Source organism: Onychomys torridus, chromosome 4 (genome assembly GCF_903995425.1).
Source record: "Onychomys torridus chromosome 4, mOncTor1.1, whole genome shotgun sequence".
Lineage (NCBI taxonomy): Eukaryota > Metazoa > Chordata > Mammalia > Rodentia > Cricetidae > Onychomys > Onychomys torridus.
In genome coordinates this window covers 131292146-131299401 of record NC_050446.1, presented here as the reverse complement: position 1 = coordinate 131299401, position 7256 = coordinate 131292146, and the positions used below count along the sequence as shown (strand labels likewise).

The following is a 7256-nucleotide window of genomic DNA, read 5'->3' as shown; positions in this document are numbered from 1 at the left end:
TGGATGGAGTGAGATCAGCTGTGTGAGGACTCCAGCTGCTGGGGGTGCTCGGACCTTACACTGATGGGACCATAACCACAGAGAGAGCTGACCTGTCCCCAGTCCACAGGGCAACAAAGGGACTCCGGGGGAGGAGCTTGGCCAGGCTGTCTGCTTCTGGAAATCACCCACTTGAGTGATGGGATAGAATTAGTTTCCCCAGGGAACCGGGTCACTGAAAACCCAATGCCTATGTTGGGGATACAACTTCAAAACTAATTACTCCAAGTCTTAGGGGCATCTCTGTCTCTTTTATTTTGAAACAAACCCAAAAGCAAACAAATAAGAAACATGGCTGGGAGTGGTGGCACACCTTTAATCCCAGCACTCAGGAGGCAGAGGCAGGCAGATCTTTGTGAGTTCAAGGCCAGCCTGGGCTACATAGAAAGTTCCAGGCCAGTTAGGGCTGCATAGTGGGGGGGGAGGAGAGAGAGAGAGAGAGAGAGAGAGAGAGAGAGAGAGAGAGAGAGAGAGAATGGGAGGGAGAGAGGGAAGGAGGAAGGAAGGGAGAGAGAGAATTTTTTTAAATGTATACATGTAAAAACCCAGTATTCCTGTCTATTTCCTCATCTGCCCAGATGTGGGCAAACAGCCTCAGGTTTCTGTCATCACAGCTGGCTGTGTCTGCAGCATCCCCTGGCCCACCTTCCCTATCATGAGGGACAGTACCCTCAAAATTCATCCCTAAATCCTGAAAGGAAACAGAAATGTCTCTCCCACACCATACCCCAAGTCCCAGTTCCCCATTCCCACAGAGAAATAGCCCCTACTGCAGACTGAGTTTCAGGATACTTGGCTAAAGATCCCCTGTTCATCTTGACATCTGCATGCTTAGGTTCTATATTTTCGGAGCACAGCGGACTGCACGCTGCACCGCATCCTGCAGGCATCTTGCGACCTGACCTCCCAGCACTCTCCAAATCAGTGCACAGAATGCCTTGGCCCTTGTGACTTGTGCTGAGCAGATGTGCCCTGGTTTAAATGACCTCACTGAAGTCAGTCCATGCACACGTGGTTTCTTTCCATACATGGCTTGCTACTAAGTCACGCTATAGTGAGCAGCTGTGTTCGAGGACATCTAAAGGGCACTTTCTGGAGAGTGTATTGGTTGGATGGGGACAAAGTTCTCATGAGGCATCCATGGAGACCTTTGGGGACAGAAGACATTGCCAAGCTGTGAGGCGAAGACTTCACTATACCCACCTCTTCACCCAGGTGCCTCTTCAATAGCTGTTTTGTTTTGAGACAGTCTCACTAGGTAGCCCTGGCCAGCCTGGAACTCTCTATGCAGACCAGTTGGCCATGACTCACTAAGATCTGCCTGCCTCTACCTCTTGAATGCTGACACTTGGGTATGTGTATGATTATGTTCGAAGACACTCCCAGGGACCCACACTGACAACCCAAACCCTCTCCTCTGACCGACTGCAGAGCAGCTATGGCCTCATGCACTTGAGGCAGCTTCTACCATCCTTCAGCCTGAGCTCTACCATTTTCATTTCCTAAAGTGCACAGTAGCACTCGATAGACAGGCTGTCAACACTGCCTCATCTTTTCTTCCGGTTCTTCCAATTGCATGAGGCACATGTGACTGATGTGTTTACAGATACTGTGTTGCTCGGGGAAGCTGACCCAGCCCTCCCTTTCCCAGGCAGGCTTGACCTTAGAGAAGTCTCCTGACCCTGGTGCCAACACTGTTTGAACTGCATTTGCCTTTGGGCATGCCTAGAAAACTAGAGGCTGGGGGACAGCTTAGTGAGGAAAGTGCTTACCTGGTAAGCATGAGGGACCCATGTCAAAACACAGGGCCTTGTGGGTTGGGGTGGTGCAGCCTTCCTCTGCCTCTGGAATGCCTTTAATCTCAGCACTCCAGAGGCAGAGGAAGGCTGGTCTCTAGGAGCCTGTGTAGTAAGTTCCAGGCCATCCAAGCCCATGTGCTGAGACAAAACCAAACAAAACAACAAAACAAGCAAGGCACAGAGGCACCATCTCATCAGTCTAGTGCTGGGGAGGTGGAGAAGGATGAGGGTCCACTGGCCAGTCAGACTGGCAATACTCAGTGACTTCCATGTCCAGTGAGAGACACTGTCTCAAAAAACAAAGTGAATGTCTGAAGAATGAAACCTCAGGTTGATCTCTGGCCTCTGGGCACACGTACACATACACACACACACACACACACACACACACACACACACACACACACACACACACAATTACTCTGATATGTCCCAGCACAGTATTGAAATAGCAGAAGGAGTCCCAAGCAATTTCATACAGATATCCATGTCACAGAGTCATCTGAGTGAGGGGACTCTGGAGGCTGATAGGAATTGGGACACTCCTAACTCTGCTCTGAGAGGTACACCTTGGTTCCAACCATGTACCCACACACACACTCACGCACGCACACGCGCACACACATACACGCGCACGCACGCACACATACACACGCGCACACTCACACACACATACACATGCACACACACATACATACACATGCGCACATGTGCGTGCACACACACACACACACACACACACACACACACACACACACACACGCACACGCCCAGTGCTGGCAGGAGGCTCATGCTCCAGCCTGTGTTTGCATTGTGAGAGGCCACAATAAAAAACTAATAATTCTTTGAAAACATCATTTAAATAGCAACAAGTCGGCTTCCCCATTCCCCTTGGCCCTCGTTAGGCGAGTGTATTGTTTCCATCTGTTTTCTCAGGGCCGACTCTGTCTGGCAGCAGAGCAAGTATGTAGACTTTGTCAAACGGATCAATCTCCTCTGCTCCCCACTTGAATCATAATCACATTTTGATCTCGTCTTTGTCCTGGACTCCGCTGCCACCAGGACTACCCTATTGGCTTAGATACAGGGAGAACTTTGAGCAGCAGAGTGCCCTCCCTGCTCATGGTGGCTCATGCCTGCAATGCCAGAGGCAGGAGGATTCTGTGTCAGCCACAGCTAGCCTGGGCTACATGAGATCCTGTCTCCAAAGGCTAATGAAAAGGCACGGCAGGGAAGAATGCTTGAAGACGAGCAAGACCCCACAGGGAAAGCGGCCTGGCTGGGAACATGGCCCCGTGCCTTGTCACTGGGCAGCGTGATGGACCTGGTCCAAGCAGAAGAAGGCTAGCTCAATCCCCCTGATAGGCAGACACCCATAGACTGGCCTTCAAGGTGGCCCCTGGGCCCTTGCCCTGGGGATTCTCATATGGCTGCCCTCTGTTTCCCTTGCTGTATCTACCAGGTCAACAGGCCCGTCTTTGGCAAGCCCCCTGAGGTAGATTCTCCTCTCTCCCATTCATTTCTGGGTGTTGCCAGTGGCCCCCAGGGGTCAGGCAGGTATTCACTGTATGTGAGCTAGGCACTGCCCTTGGCAAGGCACTTGAGATGTTGGTTTATTTAACCCTCCCAGGAGCCTACTGGGTCAGTCCCATCATGAGCCTGTCTTATTGGTTAAAAGAGACCAAGCTTGGTCAAACAGCTAGCCAGCTTTCAGGCCTGGCCTCTGAACTCTGACCTTGGCCTGTGTCCCAGAAGCACGAATGCTTGGCTGGGCGCTCGGCCACCCATCTCTGTGACATCATGCCTGTGGAGAAGGAAGGAGGGCTTCCTTCGGCTCACAGTTCAGAGGTTTCTCTCCACGCTCACTTGGCCTGCTGATTTGGGCCTGTGGGGGTGTGGGGCTGAAGAGGATTCAAGGTGACAGTGTGGGGTGGGGGTGAGAGAGAAGAAGAGGAGGAGAAATGGAGGGAGAAGGAAGAGAGAGATGTGGGAGAGGATAGGGAAAAAGAGGAAGGGGGAGGGGAGAAGAAGAAAGAGAGGAGAGAAAGATAGGGAGTGAGAGGGAAGAGAAGGGAAAGGAGGCAGAGAGGGAGAGGGGGCCCGGGGGCAAGGTCCTTCCTGCACACAGGCCCCACTACCTCCCACGTGGGCTGGCCTTGTCTGCTCAGCCTGTGAGCCCCCAGGGAGCATCTAGACACCCCTCTAAGTCCATGGCTCCTAGTTGTGTGCGCCAGAGCCCTTCAGCTTAAAATGCTGATGGCTTTTACTTTTACAGAGGTCCATCATTTATAGCATGTCTACGGTGGGCCAAGCACACTTCCAGACCCCGGGTTTCTCACGGAACCCGACCAGAACCTCTCGCCCTCACGGGGTTCACATTTAAATGGAGGGAGAAGGTCACACAGAGCAACAATAGAGCAGTGTGGAAATGAAATACGTTTCCAAAGCTATCATGCAGAAAGCAAAACAGACTTCTTGGAGCCAAAGAGATGGCTCAGTGGCTAGAGGCACTTGTGTGTAGACCTGACAGACCTGGGTTTGATCTCTGGAGCCTGCAAGATGGCAAGAAAGAAGTGACTCCTGAGAGCTGTATGAAAACCTCTCCATGTGCCCATACACAAAGTAAGTAAATATGCTTCTAGGAGAGGCCTGGGGAGGTGGCTCAGTAAGAGCCACTTGCTGTACAAGCCTGAGGACCCGAGTTCAAATCCTTAGCACCCTTGTAAAAATGCTGGGTGTGGCCAAATGTGCCCATATCCACAGCACTAGGGGTGTGGAAACAGGTGGATTCTGGGTGCTCAATGACCAGCCAGCTTATCCCCAAAACAGTACAAGCTGCAGGTCCAGTCAGAGAACCATCTCAAGGGAATAGTGGCAGAGCAGGATGTCTGAGGTCCTCTTCAGGTCTCTGGCCTCTGACTGGGAAGGCGTGCGTGCACACACACCCACATGGATCTCCAACAAAATTCTCCTTTAGAAAAGTGGTTGTAAAGGAGTTGTTTCGGCCCAACCATGGAAGCCATGGGGAGAAACACCTGACATAGCATATGCAAAGGCCCTGTGGCGGGAAAGAGTCAGACCTGTGGGAATACAGTATGCATACAGAAGAGCCAGCAGAGAGAGGTGGCACAGAGTGCCAGGGGCCACAGCAACTTCCTCCAGAACAAGGTGAAGTCTAGGGTTGTTTCCAGGGTCAGAGTTTGAGCTTGGGATGGACAAGACTTTTTCATTAATGAATTTCATTTTTGTTGCAAAGTTAGGTTTCCAGAAAAACTGGGCAGAAGGTACAGGGCTCCCAAGCCTATTTATGATTTGAAAAGAAAAGAAGTATGTATGTGTTTCTTCCTTCACCTGTCTGTGCATGTGTACGTGTATGTGTGTACATGTGTGTACTGTGTCTGTTTCTTCCTCCACCTGTGTGTGCATGTGTACGTGTATGTACATGTGTGTACATGTGTGTGCATGTGTATGTGTACCTGTGCACTGTGTCTGTTTATTCCTCCATCTGTGTGCATGTGTACGTGTGTGTACATGTGTGTGTGCATGTGTGTGTGCACTGTTTCTTCCTCCATTGTAGTGGGTAGCCATCCCAGCATTGGCCTGGAAGTTCCAACCCCCACTGAGGCTTCGGTAATGGTCATGCCCACAAGGCGGGGTGGAGGAGGAAACGGAAGACCCAAGAGAGCCCAGCTAGCTCAGGCGGTAGAGCATGAGACTCTTAATCTCAGGGTCGTGGGTTCATGCCCCACGTTGGGCGCCAGGTATTGGTGAAATTATTAAGGCCACTCCTTGTAGTTAAAAGGGAGGTTTATTTTGTGGGGTAACTTACAAATGAAGGGGTAGGTTGTAGGTATGGCGCAGTCTGGCGGTGTTCTCTGGAGAACTCTGCTCAGTCTACCTCCTGTGTCCAGCATCCCCGAACCAAGAGAGCGCCTGCCCCTCCTCTCTCTCTTGGGTCTTCCGCTTCCTCCTCCACCCCGCCTTGTGGGCATGACCATTACCAAAGCCTCAGTGGGGGTTGGAACTTCCAGGCCAATGCTGGGATGGCTATCCACTATACTCCATCTGTGTGTGTGTACATGTACGTGTGCGTGTGTGCGTGTGTGTGTGTGTGTGTGCACTATGTCTGTTTCTTCCTCCATCTGTGTACATGTACATAGAAGCCAGAGGTTGATGCCAGATGTCTTCCTCTTTCCCTCCCTACCTTAGTTTTTGGGGCAGGGTCTCTCCCTGAAACTGGAGATCACAGATTCTGCTAGACTGGCTGGCTGGTGAGTCCCAACAATCCTCCTGTCTCTGTCTCCCCTGCACGGGTTACACGTGTGCACCAGCAAGCCTAGCTTTTTAGGCATTCTGGGGATCCAAACTCAGGTCCTCACACTTGTGTGGCAAGTGCTTTGCCCACCAAGCAGCTCTGCAGCCCCAGGTTCCCACCACTGACACTGCACCCTTAACACTTATCCTGTTAACCAAGCCCCACTTTACATTCGGGGTTTAACACGCACACAGGGATACATCTGTCCACAGCAGACGGTCTTTAGCGGTATCTGCTGAGGCAGAAATCTTGAGTGAACACCGCCTTTCTCTAACCTCAGCCATTTTTTGAGGCAGGGGTTTGCTATGCTGCTAGGCTTGCCAAGAACTTGTGACTGTCTTCCCTGAGTGCTGAGACCACAGGCGTATCCCATCCCACCCTGTCTGTTCATTTTCTGTTTTTAAAATTTACTTCTGTTGTTTTGTTGTTGTTGTTTGTTTTATTTTGTTTGTGTTTTTGATTTTCAGAGCAGGGTTTCTCTGCATAGCCCTGGCTGGCCTCAAACTCACAGAGATCCACCTGCCTCTGCCTCCCAAGTGCTGGGACTAAAGATGTGTGCCACCACTGCTCAGTAGACTTACTTACTTTTATTTTATGTGTGTGGGTGCTTTGCTTGCATATGCATGTCCGGTGCCCCTGGAGAGCAGAACAGGCCATTAGATCCCTGGAAAGGAGTTACAGACAACTGTGAACTGCTGTGGAGATGCTGGGAATGGAACCCTGGTTCTCTTTTATAACAAGTGCTCTAACCACGCACTGAGCCCTCTCTCCAGGCCCCAGTCTGTCCATTCTTGATTGGGCCGTGAAGAGGCAGACAAGGGGCCACCCTGGAGGCTTTGTGCTGGGTTCTCTGAGCATTGGGCCTCCCCTCTACACACTCCACTGTCATCCAAAACCATCCCTCAGCTGGCCACCATCCCAGACCATGGCACCAGACTTCCCGTCCTGTGTTCCTGCCGCCTGGCCTCCTCTGAGCCCCAGGGAACAACACAGAGAGACAAAAAACACGAAGAGGGTCTCCGGAAGAAACTGTCCCCAAAGCCATTGCCACACTCGGCTGTAATACCCAGTCAGCTTTTCCACGTTGCTCCCCGCCCACGGTC

The 7256-nt window shown here is 51.5% G+C and overlaps 1 non-coding gene across 1 annotated transcript; it reads left to right on the top strand.

Moving 5' to 3' along the window:
* Positions 1-5522: 5522 nt before the first annotated feature.
* Positions 5523-5595, top strand: Trnak-cuu. Its single transcript has one exon. It is a non-coding gene; the product is annotated as a tRNA-Lys (tRNA).
* The last annotated feature ends 1661 nt before the right edge of the window (positions 5596-7256 follow it).